This window comes from Telopea speciosissima, chromosome 1 (genome assembly GCF_018873765.1).
Source record: "Telopea speciosissima isolate NSW1024214 ecotype Mountain lineage chromosome 1, Tspe_v1, whole genome shotgun sequence".
NCBI classification, from domain to species: domain Eukaryota; kingdom Viridiplantae; phylum Streptophyta; class Magnoliopsida; order Proteales; family Proteaceae; genus Telopea; species Telopea speciosissima.
Genome location: NC_057916.1, coordinates 51153767 through 51159766, shown reverse-complemented (window position 1 = coordinate 51159766; position 6000 = coordinate 51153767).

Genomic DNA, 6000 nt, shown 5'->3' with positions numbered 1-6000 from the left:
TCGTTTCTGATTAGCAGTATGTCATCTATGTATAGAATTAGAAAACACACTGCACTCCCATTAAATTTCTTGTAAACATACGGTTCATCTATGTTTTGATTAAACCTGATGTTCCAGCTTCGAGAAGCTTGCTTCAGTCCATAAATGGACAATTGCAATTTGCATACTTTTCCTTCTTCCTCCAAGGAAGGGAATCCCTCTAGTTGTGCCATATAGATATCCTCATCGAGGTATCCATTTAGAAATGTGGTTTGCACATCCATTTGTCAAATCTCATAACCAAAGTACTACAATTGTTAATAAAATCCTGATGGATTTCATCATCGATAATGGGGAAAAGATCTCATCATAGTCAACATCCTCTTTCTTGGTGTATTGTTTTGCCACTAGTCTCGCTTTGAACCTTTCAACCATTCCATCAAGGCCCTTCTTCCTCTTGAATATCCATTTACATCTAATGGGTTTAACCCCAACTAGTGGATCGACTAGAGTCCAAACCTTGTTGGAATGCATTAAATCCATTTCAGAGCGCATCGCTTCCTACCATTTAACGGCATCAACATCCCTTAAGAGTCTCAAAGTATGTTATTAGATCATCATCTGACTCAACTTACACTATGTGGAACTCTTCCACTATTTTCTCATCGTCCATGCGAAAAACTAACCTTGTGGGTGGTCTAGAAATCCTCCCACTGTGTCGAGGTTCTTGAGGTGTTGTGGTTTCAGTGGGTACATTGCTTGGTCTTACTTCAGGAAGTGATGTTTTCGAGTTATCCAATAACTACTCAATAACTACAGGGTCTGACCTTCTTGTGAGTGTTTCCTCCTCAAGGAAAGTAGCATGTTTACTTACAATGATCTTTTGGTCATTGGGGTCATAGAAGTAATAACCAATCATGCCTTTGGGGTAACCCAAGAAATAGCATCTTAAAGTCCTGGATTCCAACTTATCTGTTTATTATTTACGTACATGTACGATACAACCCCATACCTTAAGATGTTATAGGCTAGGCTTACGCCTTCTCCACAACACAAAAGGTGTTTTAGCCACAACTTTAGTTGGAACCCAATTCGAGATATAAATTATCATTTCTAGGGCAAACCCCTAGAAAGATAGAGGGAGCTCACTATAAGTAAGCATACTCCGAACCATATCTAATAGAGTTCAGTGCACCGTTCGGACACACCATTCTATATGATGTTCCAAGATTTGTTAGCTGACTAACAATCCCCTCTGATGTGAGATACTCTGTAAATTCATCCAATAGATATTCTCTTCCGCGATCCGATCACAATGACTTGATGCGTTTATCCAACTGTCTTTCAACCTCGGTTTGGAATTCCTTAAATTTCTCATAGGCTTCCAGTTCCTTACGAATTAAGTAGACATATCCATATCTAGAATAATCATTGGTGAATGTTATATAGTACTCAAATCCATACCTAGCTTGTATGTTTATGAGTCCGCACACGTCAATGTATATTAATCTTAACAAATTTGTGGCTTTAGCACCTTTATTACTAAAGGGTTTATTGGTCATCTTGCCTTGAAGGCATGACTCACATGTGGGAAAGGATTCAACTTTTAGACTCTCTAGAGGTCCATCCTTTACCAGCCTATCAATTCGGTTCATATTAATGTGACCTAATCTTAGATGCCACAGGTATATTAGATTCACTGGAGCTGCTTTCCGTTTCAAGTCAACATTTGAATCTAAATTCGTTTTATCAGGGCAATCTAGAAAATACAAATCGGTTTGCAAATAACCAGATGCCACAAAGGAATTATTAAAAAGAAATAATTAATTTAAAATTAAAGGAAAAACTATATCCATACAAAATAAGTTTTGAAACCGAAATGATCTTCCTCTTAAAAGAGGGTACATAGGAACAATCCTTTAAAATTAAATTAAATGAACTAAAACTTAAAGTAAGAGTTCCAACAATCATTGCCATGGCCTCAACCCTAGTGTCCATCCTCGTGCGCACCTCATTTCTTTCCAATTTTCTTGCCTCCCTGAACCCCTGCAATACATTGTAAACATAGATAGTGGCCCCAGAGTCCACCAACTATGAATTAGATGGTTCAATAGACAAAATCGACTCATAAAGAACATTTATATGAAATGTACCTTCTTTAGGAGTACCTAATTCTTCCGGCTTCTTGTCTTTCACAATAGCCAGGAATGCATGATAATTTCTATTCTAGTGACCCTCCTTCTTGCATCTCCATAATCTTTGAGCACCACATGTGGATCAACATCAACATGCCCTGGGAGTCCTAACTCCGCTAAAAATTACAATGGAAACCTAGGAAAAAATTTTATACACTTTCCTTTTCATAATAAAGAAACCCCGTATGGAGAAACCAACCCACTATTTGGGCTGCCCATGAGATGAAGTATATTTGTTTATAAAAAAGAAAGGGGGAGGGAGGGAGAGAGAGAGAGAGAGAGAGAGATAAGCATCACATCCATCCATAATCCCATAAAGAAACCAACGCATCATATGCATAACCACGCCATCCATTTTATTAGAAAGCCAATCTCATAACCACATAAGTGATGTAACATCATGTATGGGCCCACAAACCATATGGATAATTCCAAAATTAAACCATCACATCACATGTGATACCATGTACCCAAGTCCATAATTTAAAAATTAATTTTAATTACAAGTGGGTGAAGTGAAGAATCCCTTTAACCATCTTCTTCCTCTAACCACAATAAAATAAAATAAATATTAAATTCTATTTTGTTTTTATTTTTTTATTTTTCTAGAGGGAAAAAATCTATTGTCAAACACACTGGACTGCACGCGCACACACACACCACGGACAGCAAGCCAGGCTGCACGCACAGCCTACACTGGGCAGACTACGCGCTCTGGTCGCTCTCTGCATGTAGGCTGCAGCCTTGCATAGCATGCACGCACGTGGTGCAGGCCACGACCCTGTCGTAACCACGCATCGTGCGCACACACGAGGTGCAAGCTACGGCTCTACTGCTACGCGCCACGCGCCAGGCACAAGCCGCACGTGCATAGTGGCAGTAGGGTGTGCACAAGGGCAATCAGGGTACAAATTTTTTTTATTAATTATGGAATTTAGGGTTTTTAAACCCATGATAAAAATTTTACATAAAAATTAAAACTTTCATCATCCTACATGGATAGATTGTTACAACAACCATAATCACCCATGTGCGCATGGTAAGATTGCTACATAAATAACTACCTTGTAACCACCCATGTGCCATATGAGAAGGTTGTTACAAAAATAACAAACAATTAACCACCCATGTGCAATCATTCATAACCATATTCATCCAAAAATATTCTAACAACTTGCATTACATACATAATAATTGCATCAAACATTAATTATATGATATCCATGGGTGAGAAAGGTGGCTTTGATACCACATTGTAGGCAAACTATAGTGCATGGGATCATGAATCAAGCTAGATTCATAAATTTTGGAATCTGGGTCAACCCATGGTCTCCCACCATACATGGTTTCCCATGGGGACCCTAAATAAATTTTGGGTCTCCCATGGTTGCCCATGGGAACCCAAATGAATTCCTATTAGGTTTTGGAATAAAAATTTATTACCAAACCCTCTCTTTCTTGTCCCATAAAAAATATGGGATCCTCTAGAGAGAGAAAACTCATCTCTTTCCCATCCTATGGAAAGAGGGATCCATCCCATACCCGAATGCGCAGCGGAAAGAGATCGATTTAGGTTTCTTTCGCATTCCATTATTATCCAATAATTAAAATACTTAGTGAAAAATAAAAGCATTAAGATCTGTAAACCTATGGAGCCTCAAGTGTTGCTCCTCCTCCAGATAATGGTTCTTCCCCTAACGAGCCGATCAATCAAGCCCTAATCTAGATCTTCTTAATGCTATGGAAGATCCCTAAGCCAAACTAGAATTTCTTCTCAAACACTTGAATCCAATCCAAAAAATCAGGTTTGCAAAACCCCAACTAGATCACAAAACCCTACAGAGCAAGAGACAAAAGAGAAGGAGAGAGGAGAGAGAGTGTCTGCATTTTTAGCAGAGGAGGCAAAAAATTCGTCCAACCCTTGGATGGGTTTTGAGCCCCCCTCTAGTATGTTTAAATAGTTGAGGCTCTAAAGAGCCTCCCTCATTCCTGGTGAGAGTCTGACTCTCTCTCTCTCCTCTTTGACTTGAAACCCGGATGGGCTTCTGTTGGGGTAAAATCCACACATCACCTTATATGATTTTGATGATAACAAATAAGTTAGTTGAACTAACTTGTGTTTTACTGTATAGAGACCTTACAAGAAATAAGCATCAAGTAAGCGGGAGCTTTCACAACATTATTGAACCTAGACAAAGTATCAAAGTATGGTGTGAAGAAAAAGACTGAGAGAAGGACTATGTTCAAAGACCATGATCAAGCATCTCAATACAAGAGTTTTTATAAGCATGTGTTCAATGTTTTTTGTATTAAGATGTAGTTAAAGTTTAAGTCCATTTGTAATGCACACACTCACACATGCATACATGTAGAGTGACCCTAGGAGGTGTTTTTACATGGACCTAACCTAAGCTAATAGCCCCACACTTGTCCAAACATGGACTTAGCCATTTTCAGCAAAATCAGCTGATCCGGCATACCGAATCCTAATCCGGCATGCCAAATCTATATTGACCTGTTTATTTGCAATCTCAGGGTTTGCTCACATAGAGCAACCAAAATGTGTTACATCTGATCCGGCATACCGAATTGAGAATCTGACATATCGAATCAGATCCAACATACCGAATTGCAATATATCTGTTGGAAATTAGCCGTTTGACAATGGATAGATTCCATGATCCGGCATACCGAATTGAAAAATGGCATACCGGATTAGGACAGAATTATGTCCTAAAATGGTAATGAACCTTAGATGCTTTGAGCACCTTTGCCTATAAATAGGTAAGCTCATTTGGACTAATCACAATCAATTATGACTAATCAAAAGCATCACAAAGGCATTCAAACTTGAACATTCAAAGTGTTGAGGCATTCATTCATCAAAGCATTCAAGTTCACTTCCCTCTCTAACTAATTATATTCACTTAGCATTGAAGCTTCAAAGTGGAAGTTAGCTACACATTCACTAAGGTTGAGATAATCCTTACTTAGTAAAGTTCTCTTTATTATATGTTGTGGGTCCTCTTGCTCGAAATCAAGAGTAGTTAAATGTGTTGAGTCCTCTTGCTCGTCAATCAAGAGTAGTTGGTGGTGTGAGTCTTCTTACTCCTAATCAAGAGTTGTACGAGTTCTCTTGCTCATTCTCAAGATTTTTTTTAGTGGAATTCTCTCTAAGGTGAGAGGAGTGGACGTAGGCATAATTGGCCGAACCATTATAAAATGATTGTGTTACTTTCGTAATTTATTTGCTTTGTTTTATCAATTGTTTTATTTTTGCACTATTTCCACTAGCTACACCTATTCACCCCCCCTCTAGGTGAATTTACATTTGGTATCAGAGCGGGAGCTCAAGACCATGATTGTTCTCAATCCAACTAAGAGTAAAGACCATGGGATCCTCTGTCAGTCGTAAGGTTGAAGGATACAATATTACCCGACCATCCTTCTTTGAAGGCGAAAGATTTTCCTATTGGAAGAATCACTTTAAGAACTTCGTTTGTGCCAACAATATCGATGCATGGGAAGTCATCGAAAATGGACCAAATACCATAGATAAGCCCAAAGAAGAATGGACCCCTGCTGAAAAAGGAAAGATGCAACTCAACTTTGTAGCTATAAGCTATATTCAATGTGCTCTAGGAGAAAAAGAGTACAATAGAACTTGCATGTGTGACTCCGCAAAGGAGATGTTTGACAAGTTAGTTGTTACCTATGAAGATATATCTGAAGTCAAACAATCTAAAACCAATATGCTTGTCAACGAGTATGAATTGTTTAAAATGAAAAATGATGAAGATATCTATGCAATGTTTACTCGTTTTAC